The following is a 24,080-nucleotide window of genomic DNA, read 5'->3' on the forward strand; positions in this document are numbered from 1 at the left end:
TATGTACAATGTTCAATTGCTTGTTAACACAAATAGCTAATCAGCCAATCACACGGCCACAACTCAGTGCATTTAGGCATGTAGAGGTGGTCAAGACAACTTGCTGAAGTGCAGACCGAGCATCAGAACGGGGAAGAAAGGGGTTTTAAGAGACTTTGAACGTGGCGTGGTTGTTGGTGCCAGACGGGCTGGTCTGAGTATTTCAGAAACTGCTGATCTGCTGGGATTTTTACGCACAACCATCTCTAGGGTTTACAGAGAACGGTCCGAAAAAGAGGAAATATCCAGTGAGCGGTCAGTTGTGTGGAGAAAAATGCCTTGTTGATGTGAGAGGTCAGAGGAGAATGGGCAGACTGGTTCCAGATGATAGAAAGGAAACAGTAACTCAAATAACCAACAAACATCTCTGAGGAACGTTTCCAACACCTTGTTGAAAGCCTGCCACGAAGAATTAAGGCAGTTCTAAAGGCAAAAGGGGGTCCAACCTTTTACTAGCAATAGTGTACCTAATAAAGTGGCTGGTGAGTGTGTGTATTTTATATATATATATGTGTGTGTGTTTTTGTGTGTGCGTGTGTGCATACTGGTATGGTAAAATACTAGACAAAATATTTTAAAAATACAAACCCAATTCCAAAAAAGCTGGGACAGTAGGTAAAATGCAAACAAAAACAGAATGCAGTAATTTATAAATCTACGTTTACCAGTTTTTGAACAAAAGACAAGATCAGTTTTATCTTATCACATTTTTTTTTTTTAATATTTGTTCATTCTGAAATTGACGTCTGCAACTTATTTCAAATAAGGTGGGACATAATAAAAGAAATATAAGACTAGGAACATTTAAGAAATGCTCAAAAAACATCATAAACAGGTGATACAATCATGCTTTGGTATAAAAGTATCATTCAGGAAAGCCAGAGTCCTTTATGCTCAAGGATGAGTCGAGGCTCACTACTTTGCCTAAAATGTATCAGCAAAAAATCCATCCATCCATCCATCCATCCATTTTCTAAGCCGCTTCTCCGTCAGGGTCGCGGGGGGGAGCTGGAGCCTATCCCAGCAGTCTTCGGGCGGAAGGCAGGATACACCCTGGACAGGTCGCCAGTCCATCGCAGGGCAGACACAGACAGTCACTCACACACAGGGACAATTTAGCACACCCAATTGGCCTGACTGCATGTCTTTGGACTGTGGGAGGAAACCGGAGAACCCGGAGGAAACCCACGCAGACACGGGGAGAACATGCAAACTCCACACAGAGAGGACCCTGGCCGCCCGGCCGGGGAATCGAACCCAGGCCCTCCTTGCTGTGAGGCGACAGCGCTACCCACCACGCCACCGTGCCGCCCAGCAAAAAATCCAAGTCTAAAAATAATGTTCTCAACCAAAGATTGCAAGAATTTTAAGCATTCCACCATCTACAGCGCATAATAACATCAGACGTATAAGAGAACTGGGAGATATCTCTGTGCATAAAGAAAAAAATATGCTGCCTTACAGATGACGTCTTTTTCAAGGACGCCCATACTTATATCAACATGACAACACCAAGCCACAACCTGCTCATGCTCAACAGAATGAACACGTATTCAGAGAATGCAGGTGTTATACTGGCCTTTCTCTCATGTAGCATTATTAAGCTTAAAATAAAAAGAATGGCAAAAAATTCTGCTTTCAAAATAGGATCAGTTTGGGTCTTCAGCCCCAAATGATTATTAAGTGTTATTAAATTATTATTAAAGCTTATCTTCAAGCTTTAAGTGCTTAAGTCAGCTTTCTGGTCAATTCTGCAATATGTACAGGACATACAGACAATTGTGGTATAGCAATAACATTAAATAGACGGTAAACAGGATGTAACACAGTGGGAAACATGCTCCTGTCCCAAGGTTTTTTGGAACGTGTTGCTGACAAAAACACAAAAAAAAACAAAAATGTTCATGTTCTCAATTTAAAATGCATGATGATGTATTAATCACTGATTTCTGTGACTTTAGCATTTCACACACTGTCCCAACTTTGAATGTACAATCATTCACAACAGCACACACCAGAGAAATGGATATTCACATTAGCGTTAACTTTTTTCAGTGTTGAAAGGATAAAGAGCTTAAGAATGTTTCAAAACATGCCAGAACAAGAAGAAAAAAGGCTGCATGTCCTCTGCAGTGTGGAACTTGGTCAGCTTGTTTAAATTTTATATAACATTTTCTAATCAACTGTTTGTTGCTTTTCTCAGGGCGCAAAATTCCATACAAATGCCGATTTTCTGACATGAAAAAATGTGTTAAGATTTTGATCCACATGGCCCAGCCTTCCCACAGGGGAGGGGTCCTGCAGGAACTGTTGTGAGTGTAGAAACTTCTTGATAAATGAGGTCTTAAGAAAAGCTCTGACAACACCTACTCCAACCGTGATCTTATTGAAGTCTAAACTTTTCATCACATGAAATGCAATCTTCAAATGTGAAGAGTAGAGCAGATTTCGCACGGCTACTTCTGTGCAAAAGCAGTGCTAAAATGATCTATGAGATATGGAATAAAAAGAATCATCACACGTTTTCTTTGAGCTGTTTCAACATCACTGAGCTCATGTAAAAGATGCATTTTAAGTTGTAGCAGCATCTCCAGTGATAACAAAAGCTTCTCATACTTTCATTTGAATTACGTCTCACTCAGAGCTCATTGAAGAGGAGAAATTGCAGATTTGAACATTTTAATCAGCGCCAGCTTTGTGTAAGTAGAGGAAGAGATGTCTTATGATTTGAATTTGATGATAAGGTATTGTTTGTTTTTATGTTTGTCATTTTTAGACCTGTCGGTATAGAATATGAACCAAATTTCTATACAATTCATAATGCAACTACGACATTTATTATAAATTAAACTACAATGGTAACTATAGCCTTTAAAGAGTTATTCTGCCTCTTGTTATAAGGTGGTCAGTCAGACTGTCTTGGAAGGGTCAGAGGTATGGTGGTTCACTCGGCTGCTTCACTGGCTTTATCTCTCTTTCTGGGCTTTACCTGAGGACTAAAGTGAGACTGGACATATTTTGCTTGGCTGCATCATCCCGCAAAGCATCCGTTTAACATGCCCAACACGTCTCCTGCTTCAGCAGTGTGCCTTGCTAGTCACTTTAGGCCGCTCTCTGTACACCATGGTGATACAGAGTAGGGGTGGCCAATATAATGATATGTTAATTGTCAAGATAAATGATTAGATTAGCCCTGTGTCAGTAACAGAATCATGTTATAACCATAAACCATGTGGGTATTCTTATTGTTTTGCTTTATCTCTTATTTAACCAAGATTAAGCTTCGACTTGTACACTACCACTGTGTGTGCTGCTGCGTATGCGTAGGAGTTAGGAGCTGTCTCAAAGAAAAGGTGATACTACTACTACTACTATTATTATTATTATCATTATTATTTCTGTAAGGAACATCATTGTATCTGCAAAGAACATCACTTATGGTGTCCAGAAGCATCAGCAGATGTCTTTACAAAAACTACTACTACTAATAATAATAATTAAAGTAGTGGTGGTTTTGAGACCACTTTGAGACACTTTATTTGGATGGTCCACTGTAGATACTCAGTCTGTCTTTAACAACCATTCAAATAAATATCTATTAAATGCAACTGAACTTGTTGTGTTTGACAGATTCTATTAAATCTACACCTTCTCCTAAACCTAACCCTAACCTTAATGTCGCTGATAATTAACTGTATCATCAGAAAGTTTATTAATAATTTATGTATCTGTAGATCATCTATAGAGGACCAGACAAATAAAGTTTGACGATAAACTAGTACACTTTACCATCCAATGCCACTTAGCAGATTAGTCTGCTTGTATCCTGCTAAAAATGCTGTAACTTAAAAAAAGTTAGTGTTTGGGCTGCGTTAAAAAATTTAATTAAAGATAATGGAAGAAGAATATGTGTTTTATGCCCTATCAATTTATCATCTGAAAGTGAAATAATTAAAAATTTTAAGGCAGCCAAGACACTAACTTTTCTAAACCCCCCTTTTTTCATACAATGTACAAGAGCTGAGACATTTCTCCAAACGTGAAGCTGTTTTGTCTGAGAATGCTGAGGTCTGAGAATGTACACAGTAAAATTAATTTGGCTTTTTGCTTTCTAGAACAGTCTAATCTTTATTAACGTAAATGTAGTATTAATGTAGGATATCACTCAGCATGTTTAAAAGTTAAATTATGTTCTAACACAATATTAAGCTACTTTTACACAGCAGGTAAAAGTGGCCCGAGTCTGATTTTCTCACCAAATTCGATTTTTTTAGTTTGGCTGTTCACATTATCTTTTAAATGTGATCTGTATGCGACATCAGTCTGAACAGATCAACTCCTAAACCGACTCACATGTGCAAAAGAACAACACTTCACGTAGCTCGTCCAGAGGTAAACACGATGACCAGTGAATGCCTGTTGCTTCTGGAGGGATCAATTTCGTCTTTGCCAGCATCACAGGAGCCATTGTGAAGTTCCAATGGTCAACAGCTGGGCTCATTACCCACAGTGTGTTCGAGTTCAGGCACATTATTTGGCCTGGACCACTTCTTTGGTTCATGTCCACGGATTCTTTAAACTGTTCTCCTCCAGCCACGTTTGGCCGTTTCATTCGAAACCTTTTCAAACATGGAGCAGTGGCGACGAGTCTCTTCTAATTTTTTGGTACAGAAACATCAGCCTAAATGCTTATGAGTCTCAGCAGCGTGAAATTATGACGAATGTTGAGTTGGACTGACGTATAAGCCACATGAATTCTGATCTGGCTGTTCAGACAGAGTCGCATTGTCGTAGATTGTATACGTATCAGACTTCAATACCACATATGAAAGGCATATGAATGTTCACATTACCAAGTTGAAGTGGCACAAATCCGTCTTTCTGCCCTAATGCGACTCAGATCTGATGTTTTCAGGGCTTTGTGTAAATGCAAATCTCATCTTTTCAAATTGAAGAGTTTCAAACCCTCTTGATCCAGGGGACCACTGTCTGGACAAGTGAAGTTTATTTGTTGCACGCGCAGGTCTCAGACATCCAGCTAGCCCATAAGACATTGGGCTAACACAGTTATATAGCTGGACTGATGCCAAGATTAGACTCTGCTTATACAGGACAAGTAACAGGTGTGACAAACATGATCATATGGGGTAAACACAAAATAGACAGCCAACCTCAGCACGTGCACACAGATACAGAATGTACACAATTCCTTCAAAATCCAACCTAAGCCACTTCCGTATGTGGTCCTAGATCGGATACGTATCCAAATCATGGCCATGCAACCTTAATGTGACTCTCGGATCGGAATTCATGTGCTTTTTTTCTCCACTGCGCGTGCGCCCTCATTCAGCGTTACCATGGCAGCAGAACAGAACAGAAGTTAAAGCCTGTAAACACCGGAAAAACAACACATCTCACCTTTTTCTTTTTTTGTAGCTAAAGCATCTCAAATTGCAATTGAAAATGTCAGATTCAATGCGTTTCTTGCTGTTCACACTGACACAGACACAGCATTGGATTTGGGACACTTTTACCTGCTGTGTAAACGTAGCCTTAGTGTCCTGCTATGGTCTGACGGAAATAAATGAATAAATGGACAACATTTTTTACCAAAACAACACATCCACTTAAGGAGAGCATGTAAATGTGTAAAGGGCAATGCATTCTGTGTGCACTAAAAGTGTCACAAAATGTTTTATAACTACATGAGAAGTGTTGCTCACATTTTTGAGAGTGCACTAAAAGAATATGTACAACAACCAGCACCATCACACTGAACTAACTGGATGTTAGTGCAATCATATATTTATATTATTATTATTATTTTCTTTTTTGCCCATATTGCCCATCCCTCTCACCAAATGCATTTGCTTTGCCATTCTCTCTTTCTTGTTTCCTTCTCACTCAGTCTTAGACCAGAATCGATGGAGCCTCAAATGTTTGAAGGTCAGGTTCAATGGTAAGTGCTGTTAGCATTTTGCTCTGTTTGCATGCCATATCTCCATCTCAACACGTCTGAAAACCCTTTATCTACCTGCAGTTCAGATGATGATAACTGCCTCTGGCCATTAATGGGTCAACATTCTATAGACTATAGTCAGCGCAAGGTGGTAACTCAGGTGTAGTGTTTTAGAGCTCTGGATTTCATGAAATGTTTATACTGACATGCTACTTTCATTGTTGTTCCCCCTATGGCTGTATGTGTGTCTGTATGTATTTTCTTATATTGCATTCAAATGTAAGCAAAAGCCCTTTTTTATTAAAGCCTAATACATGCAAACTCAAAAGTTAGCGCACAAGGCTTGTAGCCTTGGCTCAATATGTTTGGTTTCTTCAAGTGCTTTGTAGTCTCATTTTGTGCAAATTCATGTTAGTTTATGGAATTTATTTCAGGCTAACTTTAATAAACGCTTCACTCACATACGTATGTTGTACGCCTGATGTGTTTATTTGCATTTATATTAAAACATACCGCACATAAAGACCACGTGGGCGGGAATGGAGTTTGGACAGGGTCTGTCTGTGTGTGTATCTATCTCACATGCATTACCAAGCAAGCAGCAGGGGCCCTCCATCTGGGAGTTTTCCTATCCTCCTCCTCAACTCTAATCAGCCAGGAAGCCTTGAATAAATTATCAAAGAGATGATCAAGCACTTGCCTAAATGAGCATGATATGTTAATGCCAAGATTTCAACAATGCTCACCCTAAATCGCTATGGGCAGCGTATCACATCTCGACTATTACAAGGTCTCCGGGGTGGCACTGGCCTCTTGGGAGCCAATTCTGAATCAGCGGATTGTGAACGCTTTGAAATGGATTAGGTCTTATCGCCGTCTGTGCCGTGGGCAGTAGTGTAGAACTCTGCATGCCGGAGCGTCTGTGCACACTGTGATTCTTCAGGTCTCCCCCAGGGCTCAACTTTGTCCAAATTATGGCATGAAAACAGCAAAAAATAACCCAAGATTATCACCACAACGCTCTCAAGAGTTCTCTAAACCCACCCCCTCACAGAACACTCCACGCATCTCCAGGGGTCCTTCTGAGATCAGACAAATGTCCTTTCTCAGATCTCTCTCTCAAGTTCCTAAACTTAATGTGAATATTAGCACAGCACCTTTCCCTAGTTTGAAGTAGTGGGTATGACTGTGACTGGCTGAGCCCATCATGGTCAGCAAGACTAGCCAAGTTAACGACACATTTGTGCTGCAGATACAGTATACAGCCTTGAGGCAGTATTAGAGAAACTTCCTATCTGACAAGGACAAAATAGGATTTTTCACAAATTTGAATTACAGAAGCAAATTCGATCTTAATGAAGGAATTTTATCTTATCTTAAATAACATATCTCAAGTCAGGAAATCCCAAACTACACGACTGATAATCCATTATTATGTGTGTTACCAGGCAACTGGCAATTTTTGCACAGCAAGATGTAATTAAAATAACACTGGAAAATGTACAGTGGTGCTTGAAGGTTTGGGAACCCTTTAGAATTTTATATATTTCTGCGGACGCACACGTTGAGATAAGCGAGATTTATTAAGGGCAAATCCAGGGTCGTGGTCAAAACAGTCCAGGTTCATATAGCCGACACGGACAGATCGGGGGACAGACATGACAAAAACCAGAATCAACACATTAAACAAAGACCAATACAATCATGCAAAGACTGGCAAACACAAGGGGCAAACACAGGGCTTAAATACACGGGACAATGAGGGACAGGTGAACCCAATCAAGGGCGGAGTTACAAAACGAAAACAAACGGACATGGAGTGGGAGGAGCCAATCGTGACAGTACCCCCGCCCCCCCCCCAAAGGCACGCACACTGAGGCGTGCCACACAGAACAAAAAACGGAAACAGACAAGAAAGCAAAACCCAAAAACAGACAGAACCAAACTAAACAAGGACAGGCACAGACACAGAAATGGGCACAGAGGCAGAAACGGGCAGAGAGGCAGACACAGAACGACTGCCCCTACATTTCAAATATAGTGGTATCAATACCAAAATAAGTCGATATCTTACTGATCAGTTACTGTGCATTTTTGGTGGTTTAGAGGTTAGTGGCTCTACACTTTATACCTGTGTATCACAAAGACTACATCTCTGCCATTCCCTAACCACCAAACCGCTCACAGATATTCAGGAAACATGCCAAACCCATTAAAAACAACCACAGGGATCAATAGAGGCACCTCTAAACATCAGCCGCTACAAATGTCACCCAATCAGAATGGCACGAATCAAGCGACAAAACGTGTGAAAACCCAACTTGAGTCATCGCACACCTCTCAAACATCTACAGACTGGAAAAAAGAGGAAGAAGAACACGAAAAAGAACAAATTGCTCCCATTTTCAAAAACAATCCCTCTCCAAAATGGATGTCCCTGGCTTTACGGGTCACATACATTCAGCGGTGGAAAAATACAAAGGGACTGTACTTAAAGTTTGGTAACTGAGTTGAAAATTTAATTGAAATCAAATTGAGTCAAATGTATATTTGTGAAGGTAGAAAATGATCTTTATATTAACAAACAGGTCTATAAAATAAATATATAAATGAGGACTTTTTTTTTTTTAATTGCAGGAACTTATATATTTTAATGCTGGGCTTGAGCCAACATGCTCTAATTCTACACAACTTTGATTTTTTTAAAGGTTACAATAAAATATGTAAGCATTTTAAGGTCTAAATGAAAATGTAAGGAGTAAAAAGCATATTTTATTTCTTTTGGAGACGTAACTGAGTAATAGTACCAGTATTTAACTTCAGTAATTACATGAGTAAAATCAAAATCTTGCTAAACAGCATTTCAGTATAGTGACAATGTGCAGATGCTTAAGTATTTTTCAGAACCCTTATAAGCATTGTATGCTCAGGGCATGACTGTATTTGTCTAACCTTATCAAACTGTAATTAATCTCCATGAATTTATTAAAATCTGTCCAGATTAGATGGTGTGTGTGCATGTTCACATCAGGCATGGGCTGGAACTAATTAGCACGGTATCTTTTTGATTAGCGGCTTTGAAGTGTTGTTATCGGGTTACTCCCAGGCCTCGTCCACATTGGTTATAGTAGAATGGATCAGCAGGTATAACTGGAGCATTTTGTGAGCTACTGTGTTTTGAGTGACTGTATAAAGGAAGTGCCGTGCTGCCTTTATTTTTGGATGAACTAATATTTTCAGAGCGAGCTTGTCTTCACTTTCAGAACGCAGTTCACCTCAGTTCGAGTAAAATAAAAGGCCACTGAAGTGTGAATAACATTCATATTCATGTGTTTGTTTAAAATGGTGGCCACTGGCACACACAAAATAAAAACTGATGAATTTTTGGCTTTGTTAGATCCCATTCTATATAACAAAATCCGCACAATAAGAAATCACCTTATTAAGGAAAAAGAAAAGTAGACGAAAGGCATAAGCTGCATAACATCTTTGAAAACTAATTCTGCACATCTGCGCAGATCAGATGTGTGGTACATTTCTGTACATCTGTCAGTGTAAGGCTGTTATGTTACTACAGAGTGAGCTGATGGTGCCCACGGTACCCACAGTTAGTGCAGAACTGAATCAAGCACATGTGTCAAGCACATGTGATAGAGGCTGAAAAGAGATCTGTTCTTGTCCTTTCGCTATAATTGTGAACTTCGCCCACGGTCAGAAAATATAGCGGCAGATTGAGTGAACGAGAGAGAGAGAGAGAGAGAGAAAGAGAGAGAGAGAGAGACAGAGAGAGAGAGAAGGAAAGCCAGTGAACCAGAGAAAAGGTAAACATATAACTCTAGGCGCTAGGCATGGAAACATAAAGTGATCTATGACCAATAAACCGTCTACTACTTACAGCTTATTGGAAGCAACATCTGAGCAACATCTGGGTAAATGATAGATTGTGGACAAGCTGACAGCAAGTGTTCAACCCTTTAAACCCCGGACTATTATAAGTTAGTGTTATGAATTATTCAGTAACTAATGAATTATTCGGTATCTACTATAAATTATTCAGTATCTACTATGAATTATTAGTGCCTATTATGAATTATTCAGTATCTACTATAAATTATTCAGTATCTACTATGAATTATTAGTGCCTATTATGAATTATTCAGTAACTACTATGAATAATTCAGTAACTACTATTAATTATTCAGCAACTACTACAAATTATCCAGTCACTACTATGAATTATTCAGTAACTACTATTATTTATTCAGCAACTACTACAAAGTATTCAGTTCTACTAGGAATTATCCAGTATCTACTATGAATCATTCAGTATCTACTATGAATTATCTAGTATCGACTATGAATTATCCAGTATCTACTATGAATTATCCAGTATCTACTATGAATCATTCCGTATCTACTACGAATTATCTAGTATCTACTATGAATTATCCAGTATCTTCTATGAGTCATTCAGTATCTACTATGAATCATTCAGTATCTACTATGAATTATCCAGTATCTACTATGAATCATTCAGTATCTATGATGAATTATCCAGTATCTACTATGAATTATTCAGTATATACTATGAATTATCCAGTATCTACTATGAATTATTCAGTATCTACTATGAATTATTCATTTATGCGTTTGGATTCAGGACAAATGAAAAGCCAGGTATAAACACCCCCAGGATGCACTGTGATCGGATTATGATCTGATCATACAAACCACATTCAGAGGTGATCAGAGACAGACAGACATGAAACACATGTTAATGCAAGGTGTAAACAGACTGTGAATTACTGTTATCTGTAAATATGGACAAAAAGCCCTTCATATTGCTTAAAAAAGGTATTAGCATCCATGTGGGAGCCTGAATTGTGCCTATTTTGTACATATAATATACATAATATATATTCTATATACTCTATACAGTGATAAAAACCACATAAGCCTAAGCATCAGTTGCTTTGTGTTTAATGATTTAGGCATACAGCATGCACAAAGCTAGTTGGTGGTTTATAAGCTATCATTACTTGCTGGCTACATTAGCCTCAAAGAAGCAAACTTCAGATACCAAAGCTGTCTTGGCTGATCCACTATATTTGGTGTAAAAGGGGAAAAGCATCTAACATGTCCAACAGTGAGGCTTGTGGTAAGCTTGGTGCTGTACAAGGTGCACATGGCTGCAGATGGTGGAGTGTGTGTGGGTGGAAGTGTATGCACAGAGCAGTGATGGTAAAGATGCGTGAGTAGACAATGCGCTCGGACTCTGTTCGCACACTGAGTGTCATGCTGAGGCACAAAGAGGCGTGGGAAAGCATGCGTCGGAGGTGCTGGCATGTTTATGAGGGAAAAATAACAAGGGACACTTGCCGTATAACATAATGCCAAATATAGACGTTTACATGACTGCAGTAACATACAAAAACATGGTACTTGAATATGAATGATTTCTGACTGAAATAAGATAAGAAAATGGGTGGAGGGTGCAGATTATAAACTTTCAAACCATACCACCTTTGTGTTTGTAAATGTATGTACAAATACATTTGTACTTGTATTTGTATTACATTTGTTTTGCACTATTGCTACTGTTTGCACTTTTGGTAGATGCTAACTGCATTTTGTGGCCTTGTACTTGTACTGAGTAATGACACTAAAGATGAATCTATCCATCCATCTATCTATCTGTCTATCTATCTATCTATCTATCTTAGTATGTGGAAGAGCAGGTAATTTATTATGATTTTTGATTGAGTGCTTATTATGATTATGTACCTCTTCCTCAGAAGGAAAAAAACATCCTTTACATTTTTCCTTTGTTTTGGCATCAAAACAAACAGAGAAAAGTCAAAATTGTAAGGATGCACTGAAAATTTTCATATGAAAAGGGTCAAATGCACCAAAAGTGCCACTTTATGTTTTCGGACAGGAAAAAAAAACAAAAAATAAACATTTGTAGACTTGAAATGACAGAAAAATTCACCAACAACAGCCAAAGTGCAAAAAATGACTAAAAACTACTTGGAACTTGTTGCCTTGGATAACCATCAGAGTGAACTGACAGTAATAACTAGACTTCTCAGCATTAATGCACACTGCACCACGCCAATGTACATTCCTGTACAACTCAATGTACAATTACATAAAGTGGCCACAGATCACCCACTGCTGAGTGCACTGATAGTGTTTAACGTGCCAGCCAATGTAAATCTGTGTTTTCCAGGTAGGTTAATTAAATTTCATTTGTGGGCACACAATGTGTGTCCCGTAAATAACTTTCCAATGTCCACTAAATCTCCTAACATCTCGCACTGAATGTGAACTGGGTGGTCCTAATCTAAACTCTGTGGTTATTCATTTGTAATCAGTATCCTCACAAATCACAAAGCTGATGTGACTAATACCATACCACAGCTTCAACAAAACTTGAGAAAGATAACAATAAAGGAATCTGAATCTGAATCTGAATAAAATATATCCTGGCAAGCATAACTGAGCTAGCAAGAACATCCATTCATACATTCATTCGGTCAGCCAGCCATGCCAGGAATCCCTGGACGCAGCAGCAGAGAGAAGTTTGCCTTCTTTAAGATTCACCATATAAAAGCTTTTTCACTCATTTCTCTCCCTATTGTATTTAGTTGTGCTTTAGTGGTGTATCAGACTGGAAGTGTTGGACTAAGGGCTGTCAATCAAGGATGCTGGTTAGAATGTTAGCCCATGCCCAGACAGTTCTCAGATCTTTAAGCTGTTTTCAAGCCTTGCTTTCTGCCTTTTCCCCAATCAAATGTTGATGAATGTTCAATGCAACACTGAAACACACAAACACTGTGTTCCCTTTAAGGGACTTTACGGTTAATGCAGAAGTCAATCTAGCACTATGTTTGTATTAATATGAGCACTTTTTAGAAATAAAACTAAAAATAAAATAATTGCAGGTATTATTTTGATTGATTTTTTTCTTTTTTATTGAATCAGTATTTCTTTATGACAACAAAATACAATTTATACAGATTCAAATTATCCTTCTGTTTACTACTGTTCATATTATCACTGCATAAACATGTACTGTCCTGCCATGTGCTTTGCATGGAGACTGTAGCAGCAGAACTGTTTACTTATTCATTTTTACAACGGATAACTGTGCAGTTATTGGACTCATCCCTAACCACATATTTTGCAGGTGCCGAGGAGGCACTCCAGTGAAAGTAATTACAAACTATTTAAAGAGGCGATTTAAAATTGATTCCGAGATACGGACTGCCAGGTTTGCCAGCTGAGGTGAAACACAGCTGGTGAAGATATGCTAACTGGGCAGTGGGACGATGTGAGAAGCCATCCATTCATCACTCACCCTCTCTCTCTCTCTCTCTCTCTCTCTGTCTCTCTTTCTCTCTCGCTCACTCTTCATTTCTCAATTCTGCTGTCTTACTAGGGGCAATGTGACAATTATAAACAGCCTCCTAACAACAACATCCAGTGTACAGTAACTGCATAAACTGCATAGAAACAAGAGAGACAGAAAACTGGTTGGATAGCTGGTAGACAGGTAGCTGGTTGGATGGCAGTTCATTATGATGTCACCTTTTTTTTAATTTTCTTTTCACCAGTTGTTTGATTTTTTTTATCCTCTTTCTTCTTCTTCTTGCGTATTGTTTGCAAATGCTAAATAAATATATTACTGTATAGCCTTTTTTATGTGTGTTTTGCTGGTACATAAAAAAGATATCACAATATATATCATAAAAAAGTCACGTTACATTTTTGTTATATTGCCCATCTTTGTGTTTCTTTTTTCCTCTCACTCAATACACACTCTCCCTCACTCACTCTCGATCGTTTTCTGTCTCTCTATTCAACACAGTGAGCTTTCTTGGCGTGATAAATGATGCCACATTTGTACTGACATATAGGACAGTTTGAAATGAACTGATAGTGTTTGGTGACAGTGTGTGGGTCCTCAATCTTTAGACAGTGACATGACAACTCCTCCCATATTAAGACAGTACGTTTTGAGCACGTACGCTGACTAATGAAGACTGAGCGGTGCAGTCTGTGAATGATTTTTATAGCTTTGTTAAGCACATAGTGCCGGATGGACAAGGCTACTGACAGCTTTACTAACGCTCAAACCATCTGCACAACACTGCCGCCTGCTATGCAACGACAAGACTCAGTGGAGCTAGAAAGAAAGATATCTCAGGGGTGTTTTTAAGTGGGATCTAATGAATACATTACAATTTGCTGGAATATGTGGTCAGCAATTTAGAAACGTAAAACTTTATGGGGCTAGCACCGCTCCATACGCCGTCTAATAATTACATAATGGCAGACTGCATTTGTCTCAGGAGACTTGCGCTGAAAGTGGCAGCAAGTCTGTAAAAAAAGTGTACTGGACTATTTTTATTTCCAGATAGGCAGGATTTTTTTCAGGTGGACTGTGTTTTCTGAGTCTGTCTGGATTCACTGAAATCTTGTTTCTCTGAAGAAGCCAGAGAGCTAAAGTCAGTGAAGGGTCTCAGCCCTCATGCTATTTCCATCTTATACGCGGTTCTCTCCTTTCAATCAACTCTTCAGACAGTTATGTATAAATGGCTGAGTCCAGAGTTCCAGAGATAAGCTATTCCAAAGCCGTATTTCGCTCATGATATAAATTTTTTACTCAACCTAGGTTACACGGGGCGTTAGAGCTGACACAATTGATAAAAATGTACCTTCTAGATGACTTAGCAATGAGTTTTTATGACTATAATGCAGTTTTACAGCTCCCTTTTAAGCCTGATGAGCACTCGTTGGTATGCATTTTTACCACAGCGTTTTTTTTTTTTTTTATATGTAGCATATTTTAAAATCCTGAATGATTCAGTGCTCATTTAAATGCATTTTTATTGTTTAGCACTTTTGAAAACTCAAATTACTTGATTAATTGTGAAAATACTTTGTATATTAATCATTTACCTATAAAATCAATGGTGACAGACTCTAACTAGTTACTCTTTTTACAAAACTTTAAGAAGCTTTTTAAGCCCCTGCTCTTCTAAACACTTGATTAGTTGATAATAGTCCACTCACAGTCTTCCTTTCTGCATTTCATTATATTCAGGCTCCACTCCTAAGCTGCCTTGCACTTAATAGAACTAGAAATAGAACCTGTGTATGACTGGGTACCTAAAGTCAATACTTTTAAGGCACCAAATTAATTACCTTAGCACTACTGCATATTCATACATTCTTCAGTAGTCAGTCGTACCATGCTCGCATCCATGCTCGCTCCATAAGCTACACTGCTGACTGACTGTCTAAATTACATTTCATATGCATGTTATTTATGTCAGTCCTTCTCCTAGCCTGCAATCCATTTCAGTCCATAAATATTTCATCTTCCAGCTCCTCACACTCATTTCTGACTTAAGCCGCACTCACTTTCAGTTTGTAATTCAGCAGAAGGTATCAAGAGAGTATTGTTAAGGAGTCTACATCAAAGCTGGGTTATTCCTACTGGTAACAGCATCAACAAAATTAGACATATTGGATAAAAGTGTCCGGCAAATGAATGTAAATGTAGAACAAAGTACACACCAAGTCTTTCAGATATTTAGTGAAATACTCCATCAGTATGAAGGACTGCATTGGTTGCATTCTTCCTTCCACACTTTACTCAGGAGACGAGAGAGAAGCTTAGACCAGCTGGCAGCCACACAAGTTCCCTTATACTGGGACAATCAACAAACAACAAAATGCCTCAAACGTCACCAGACTAGTAGTAGACTACCTGTAACTTGGAATAGGAAACTGGACGCTTGAGCTCTGTCCAAAAACACAAAATCTGGCCTTATAAAATGGCCATTTACTTATTTAAACTCAATTACTGGATTATAAAATTCTGCAATACTGAAAGGCTCTGCAGAGTTGGTGAATGTTTAGTTAAGTTCAGTTACAGTGTTGAGCTCTTGCTCAATTAATCTTCAAAATAATCAACAGATTACTTGATTTTATTAAAATTGATAGTGTTAGCCGTAGGTCATTTAAACATGGAATATGCAAACTGGACATGATGCATTCAACCGCCCATCCACGCAGAACACTGGGTTTGAAAGATGAATACTCCATTCAAACAGCCAACTGGGCACACAATGGTCAAACTTTGATGCAGTTGTCTGACTTACAAACTGACATGACGACAATAATTGCAACTGAATTTTATGTTGAGGTGTGTTATATGCTGAGCCTGCATTATTTGACTGGAATGTAAAATATTCCATTGAATTCTGACATTTTTTTGGAGTGTTATGTAAGCGCCGACTATACCACACAAGCAAAGACATTCACAAGCAAAATTCACTTGGTTTACTGCCTCAAACTAAAGCTCCACTATATCCTACAAAGTCATAATTCTTCGTGAAGCACGATTTTCACATGGAGTCGGGGAGTTCCTCATTAGTCAGTTGTCAGAGGCTTTTCACACACTATAAAAAAAATGGCATTTTCACAAAGGCATGAACTTGGATGCACTTGGATTCTATTTAATCTCAATTTAAAGAATCATTTGTTAAGTTAAAATGCTGTATCCTTTTTTTTACGGTGTATTATAACTGTCCTTTACACTGTATAAACATGGAATAAAATCTCTTTATATTAACGCATGAACACTTTTCTGATTTTCCTACAAAACTGCCATATTGGAGATACAAGCTTTTCTTACAACAGCAACAAAGCTCTGAAACAATATTCCTCCCCCTGTGACAAATGGCAACAATCTATTGGAGCTAAACAGGAGTTATGTGAGGAGAAAAATAGCTTTATGGTCTTCTTTGCTCATGCTGGCACAGTAGTGTAAGTGAAATTGACTCTTCCACACTATGGTGAGTAGCGAAAGACACCTTCCAGGCAGGAAACTGGCCTCTGTCCTCAGTCACTAACCGCATTAGGGGCTAACTATATCAGAAGCTAACAGTATTAGTGGCAAACTGTATTAGGACTCTGTCTGCGAGGTGATAGTGAACTCTATCAAAAGGTCAACAGCTGGCTGGACTTCAACTTCTTCCATGCTTTTTTTATTTCAACTTTACACACTATTAGATATGGCCAGGCTGAGGGAGACTAGCTTTAGTGTTCAGTGCCTGTTGAATATACAGTGGGAATCTACTCTGAGTTAAAATAATTATTTGGTGAAAATTTTAATATATCTGAGAGCCCAATAACTATCATCACCTATTTAACAACACAGGCTGAATCATGAACTTGAACATGGGCTGTGAGTACCGAGTCACATTTGTTCACAGTGGTGGTGATAGGAACCAGACATCTGAAGAGTTTCTGTGAAAGGCCCCTCACAAAAAGTGAATTATTTTGTGACAGTTTTGAGATAAAATGTTTACCCTTATTTTTAAAGCATATGAATGGTAGAGAGGTACACGTGTGACACTTTAAGGCAAAACAGTCCCCAAAGAAAACTGCATTTTTCAGACTTACAACTATTTTATCATCATTAGCACTGCCTATAAAACTCATAGGACATGTGTAGGTTCACTGGCGGTTTTGGATAGTAAATAAAATGGCTATATTTGTGTTGTAGATTTCATAACCACTGGTTCCTATCACCACTGTTTCTCTAAAACAAGCCATTTTACATCAAACCATTCCTAAGAACTCTATATTTCAATGATCAAATGATGGAGCAATTTTAAAACCTTGTGTGGAATTCCCATTTAAGCATTGTCACATATGTGTTTCCTGGCACTGTGAGGCATACTGTTATCAGTAAAAACATATGTACAGCTGTCTTGGGGCTTGTCAGTTTTTATAAATAACAACTTCTCAGAAACTTAATAACCAAACAAGTAAACTTCAAGCACTAAACATGCCTTAGATGTGATAGACTGCACTTAGTCTGAGGTGGATACTTGGTAAAGTCCTATAAGGCAAAGCCGACTGACCTGTGCCTACACATCATGCCGTGAGGATGAAAAGCGAAGTCTAATGGACGTACTCGAAAACGGAGTCGTGCAAAGCTCTGTAGCTATAACTCTCCACAGAAATGTTAAGCCATCAGTCAGCCCACTTGACAGGAGAGAATTCCAGTTTCATCAAAATCACGTGGAGGCAGCGCCAACCCACATGCAGGCTATGACATGTGAGTGAAGAAAAGTATACCAAAGCACACCCCTAAGCATGCCCCTACCAAAGAGTATCTGCCTTCAAAGACGTCAGATCCCTGTCTAGAACTCGTGGTGAGAGGAGAGCGGCTGGTGTATTTTGATTATTTTTGCAGCAGTGTGACAAAAACTTTTTTTTATTATAGCTCGGTACTGCTTGGCTATGCTTTACACATCCAATATATAACACAAATTATGATTTCTTCACAGTCGTAATGTTCTTTTGTTGCACATTTTTCACAAAGAGGGTTCTATACATCACCAAATAAAATTCTACGATGTGTAAAAATAGCAGAATCTTTCTTGGTGCTATATAGAACCATTTTAAAAGGCCCTTTAAAGCAGTAGTTTTCAATCTCAGTCCTGGGGCCCAAGGCTCTGCACAGTTTTAGGTATTCTCTGTCTCATCAGGCTCATTAGGTAATTATCAAACTCTTCATGAGCTGGATCAGGTGTGCTGGAGGAATACATGGAATGGGACTGAAAACCTTTAAAGAACCATTTACAACACGACCTCCACCACAGAGGAGAATGGGAGTGTATACTGACAATAAACTGGACTGGGCTAAGAACACTGATGCCCTCTACAGAAAAGGCCAAAGTCAACTCGTCTCTATTTTCTGACACGCCTAAGGTCCTTCAACATCTGCCGTACTATGCTCAGGATCTTCTGTGAGTCTGTGGTGGCGAGTGTTATCCTCTATGTTGTTGCATACTGGGGAAGCAGGCTGAGGGTGGCAGACGCCAACAGACTCAACAAACTGCTGGACTCGCTGACGGCCGTGTCGGAGAGGAGGACGCTGTTTAAGCTGCAGGCCATTATGGACAGTGGCTCCCACCCACTCTACGACACAGTGATGAGACACAGGAGCTCATTCAGTTCAAGACTCATTCTACTGAAATGACCACAGAGCACCACAGGACGTCATTCTCACCTGTGGCCATTAAACTCCTCCCTCAATGTACAACAACTCAGAGGTGCAGTAATTTGAACTGTTTTATACAGTATGTTTCATATTTATCACAGCCACTTTACTGTATTCATAAGAATTTAAACTTGTACATATTGCAAATTTCTCTTTTTGTCTTAAATTATTAAAGTGTTTATTCTTTTAAATAAATGGTTGCAACTGTAACAACTGCAATTTCCCTCTGGGATCAATAAAGGAAAAAACTAAATCAATCTGAGATCATTTTAAGCATGACAAGAACCACTGAAGCAACCACGGTATGGTAAAGTGACATAGTTCTACATGTAACTGTCTACCTAAGAACCCTCGAAGAACCTCTTTTAATAACGCTGTAGCCTAAACTATGTTATTATTGTTGTCGTGATCTACTTTTACATAATTTTGCACACAAATAAAAATACATTTTTTAAGTACAGATAAATTAGTGAAGGCTACTCATACGTCATTACTGAAATAACACGTATGCCTTACCAGTCAGCACTGCTGAGCTTAAACCTTGTATACAGGGCTGGGCAATGTGACAGTATATTTACAGTTATCGTGTTCATTTATGTCACAATACAATACACTTTTCTGAGTGTATTGTGGATATCGTTAGTGCCTGTAGAACTGGAAAACTGCATGTTTCATTATACAGAGAGCAAAATTAGTCCCGAATTTAGTGCAACATAGAATGCAAAATATTGAAACGTCATTATATTCACAGTTTTTGACAGTATATTTTAAAATGCAGCACTGCTAGTTCTTTTTTCTCTGATCCAACTGATCAGATTTCTGAAAAATATAATAAATAAATACCATGACAGACTGTGTATCTGTCACGATTGGCCCCTCCCAGTCCTGTCCATGTGTTCGTGTTTTTTCTTTGTTTTGATCCCCAGTCAGGCCCCTTGTTTTGTAACTCCGCCCCTGATTGTTCCCACCTGTGTTCCCACCTGTGTCCTGTTATCCCTTCTGTATTTAAGCCCAGTGTTTGCTCCTTGGTTTTGTTGGTCTTTGTTTGATGTATGTTGGAGTTGTTTGATTTGTTTTGACGTGCTGTTTGATGTTTGAGTTGTACGTTAGCTATTTGTTCTCTGTGTTTAGCCTGAGTTCTGTTTGTCATGTCTGCTCTGCGATCTCTCCGTGTTGGCTGTATGAACCTGGACTGTTCCGACTACGACCCTGGATTTGCCCAAAATAAATTTCGCTTTACTCAGCACACGCGTCCACATCATCGCTCCTCGTTACAGTATCATTCAAATTCTTAAAATATTGCAATATTGTGTTCATTTGCCATATCACCCGCATCTACTATACTTACGTAAACAAATTTTAAAATCGTTTTACACCGTGTTAAAAAGTCATAATGAACTGAGCAATAGAAGTTGTCCAAAATGAAAAAAAAATCTGGTTGCACGGCAACTTAATGTTTTCCTCTTTAGATTTACTGTTTTGAACATATGAGGTTTTGTTTTGTCAGTGACAATATATTACATTGCATGTAACAACAGTTAAATAATCATGGGAATTGGGAGCCAATATCTATTATTTTTAAACACATATTTGCCAATAAGTGCATTTACATGCATGCCAACAATAAAATTGTTATCACATTTTGGCAGTTATCTGATTGGTAAACTGCATACTCTGATATCTTTGATCAGATTAAGGCTGTCAGATTTTCAGAAATCCAATAAAAGAGCTGTAATCAGCTTTTTCAGTGCATCTATACTCTTAATCTGATTTCTTTCCTTTTTCATAGCCTGTCCCAGCACCTGCATAATGCCATCAAAACACTTTTGGAGCAACACTGACACCAACTATATGCTTGACAAAATCCTCCAGATTACGCACTGCAAAACATGGTATGCTTCAGCTGTAGGAGTGAGGAATGGACGTCCTGGCCATTTAAGAGGTTAAAGAAGCATCAGCTGAAAATGGTTCTTCTTCACTGCAAAAAATAGTATCATGTCGAGGAAAATTCTCTTAAAAATAGTCAATAAAACTAAAAATCTCATGTTGAGATCGATATACGCTTAATTTAAGATTACTTACTACTTTATTTCTAGACATTTCTTACTTGTTTTAAGTAATTTTGTAACAATACTATGTAATACTACATTGACATATAATTGTGCTTGTTGTAAGAAATGTGGCGGAAACCAGCAAAATGATCTGCCAGCATAGTGAGATAGTTTTACTTAGTAAAATGACCTAAAACAAGTAAATAATGTCTAGAAATTATAAGAAAATCTTATAATAAGTGCACAACCATCTCAATATTGGGAAATATTAGATACATAGAACATTTAACTTGACAAGATACCGGTTTTGGCAGTGTGTATATTCATATTTTCTGGAAAAGTGACTCAGTGTTTAAAAAAAAAGCCTGATGTTTGCGTTTTATGTTACGTTAGCGTCACATCTTCTGTGGGTTTACTGGCTGATTGCAGAGCAGAAATCCGATTACTGTCTGACTCCTGCAGACCAGTCGTGTTCCCATTAAGTGATTACCCAAGTGCATTGACCAAATTACTGACAAAATCTCATTTTCTGCAGTTATCAGACTGTGAAGTGCATGTAAACGCCCTTGATGCCAAAACATATATGAAATATATAAATGACGGTGCATTACAGAGAAATATAAGCGCATTTCTGTAGAGTAACAAACGCAGTAAAGTGAAAAAAAATGCAGAAAGCCAAGCGTCGACTTCACATTCGGCTCTTTATGCAGACCAGTATCAAATATCCGTTTGAAATATCGGTCAAATCTAAACATTGGCAAGAGCTGATACTTTTTTAAGCGATGATGTGCCAAATACTCATATTGTGCATTCCTAGTGATCTATATATTTACATGTGCTGGGCTTTTTTCCAGCAATTGCTTGTCAATACTGATACCATCGTGCATGTCGGATGAAATGTCCATATTATCAGCTCTGCTGACCATTTAGAAGCATGTTGTAGTTCTACAGTTACAGACTGTAGTCCATCTGTTTCTTGTTACCCTGTTCTCAAGTGGTCAGGACCCTCACTGGACCCCCAACTGGTGGCGTGTTAGTGTGTGTTGTGCTGGTATAAGTGTCCACTCACTGTCCACTCTACTCCACCTTGTCGGTCCACCTTGTGGATGTAAAGTCAGAGACGACAGCTCATCTGCTGCTGCGCAGTTTGTGTTGGTCATCCTCTAGTCCTTCATTAGTGGTCACAGGACGCTGCCCACAGGACGCTGTTGGCTGGATGTGTTTGGTTGGTGGACTGTTCTCAGTCCAGCAGCAACACTGAGGTGTTTAAAAACTCCAGCAGCACTGCTGCGTCTGATCCACTCAGACCAGGGCAACACACACTAACACACCGCCACCACGTCAGTGTTACTGCAGTGCTGAGCATGACCCACCACCCAAATAGTACCTGCTCTGTGAGGGTCCATGGGGGTCCTGCCCACTGAAGAACAGGGTAACAGAGTATCAGAGAAGCAGATGGACTACAGTCTGAAACTGTAGAACTACAAAGAGCTCCCGTTCGGTCGATGGAGCAGATAAAATGGAGCTGCTGTTGTGTATCACAGATTAAAACACGGCTCACTGCACTTGGCCAACTTAATTCCCCCCAAAGCAATTAGAGCCTAACACCACCTGCAGCACCACGGCGCTCTTATTTAATGGTGTTATTACCCCACACTATTACAGTTGAGCCGAGTTTGAGGCAGCCTCTTTTCCCTGACCTGCCTCGGTCCTCAGGTTTTTCACACTGCAGAGATTTAAAGTGGGAAATCCTTCGAACGAGTGACGGCTGGCGTTGCTAAGCACAACCCTGCTGAAGAAGGACCACTAGCAGCCATTAGCCTTAAAACCTCATGGTTTGGCTTTCTAATTTGACTTGGCTTGAAAGTTTCCAATGGAGACCAGTAGTTTCCTTTTTGATTACCTTTAGATTCCATCAGGGAACCAACAAGTGCACAGAACCAGCGTTTGGTCACCTGTTAAAGCATTAACCCATAAAAAAAGCCAAAACCATCAGCAAGTAACTTAACAAGTAACTTAGCATGCGGCTAACCTAACGGTTTCTGCGTCTTTTTTAAGGGATGGACACAGCGAGGAAAAAATCCAAACTTACCTGGACTAAACCGGGAGAAAGCGGCGCACTGTGATTCCTGGGACTCATCCTGACAGGGAAGAGGCGGGAAAGTGTCTTTTCTGCGCTGTTTTCTGTCAGAATTTTGGTTTTTCTGGTCAGCGTTTTAGCTTTACCTGCGTTGGCGTCGCTCCTCTACAGCGCGGCTGCGTTCCAACGGCTCGGCGCGCGACTCCGGGCAGCTTGAAAGGCGGGAAAAGCGCGACGCGGGAAAAAAAAGTCTCCTGTCCTGTCTCGTGTCCTCTCCGGTAGACAGCGCGAGGCGTGGGGTCCTCCTCGGGCACCGGCTCTGCGGTTCTGGACGCTCGTCAGCTCGTTATAACTCCGAGCTCCATCGCCCGCCTGTAACCAGGTAACGGCTCTTCCGCGAGGACTCACCTCAGGGACGGAAAGGGGGAGGTGTTGATACAAATCAGCGCGCGCGTGTGCGCTCGTGCACGGGGCATATGAATTATATATAGGCCTATGTGTTTGTGCGTGTGTGTGTGTGTGTGTGTGTGTGTGTGTGTGTGTTTGTGTGTGTGTGTCAGAGCGAGCATTTAACCCCTTCAGGGGACCCCAAAATGTTCCTTGGATTAAAGGGCGCATATCACTGAAAACACTTCTCCCTTTTTTATTGATATAAAGGGGAATTCCACCCATTTTTCAAACATTTCTGGATATTTCAGATGATATATAAATAAAGTCATTCAGAGCGCTCTGAAACTTACCAACTCAGATTTCTTTACAGTGGTGGTGATAGGAACCAGGCGTCCTGATGTCCACAAAGAGCAAAGATAGGCGTTTTATTTACTGTTGAAAACCACCAGTAAACCTCCGTCTGTGTTTTTT

At 39.4% G+C, this 24,080-nt stretch overlaps 1 protein-coding gene across 3 annotated transcripts in view; it reads right to left on the reverse strand.

Moving 5' to 3' along the window:
* sstr3 (somatostatin receptor 3) overlaps positions 1-23,669 on the reverse strand; it is a 36,921-nt gene extending 13,252 nt beyond the window's left edge. The window contains exons 1-2 of one of the 3 annotated variants that reach the window (XM_037544595.1): positions 23,366-23,669; positions 23,232-23,280 (exon numbers count right to left, since the gene is read on the reverse strand). The gene's annotated coding sequence lies outside the window, so the exon portion shown is untranslated. Of the gene's footprint in view, positions 1-23,231 lie in introns of all 3 variants that reach the window. The other 2 variants (XM_037544596.1, XM_017713269.2) reach the window with 2 other exon arrangements.
* Between the last annotated feature and the right edge of the window lie 411 nt (positions 23,670-24,080).

This window comes from Pygocentrus nattereri, chromosome 14, assembly GCF_015220715.1.
Source record: "Pygocentrus nattereri isolate fPygNat1 chromosome 14, fPygNat1.pri, whole genome shotgun sequence".
In the NCBI taxonomy this organism is placed as follows: Eukaryota; Metazoa; Chordata; class Actinopteri; order Characiformes; family Serrasalmidae; genus Pygocentrus; species Pygocentrus nattereri.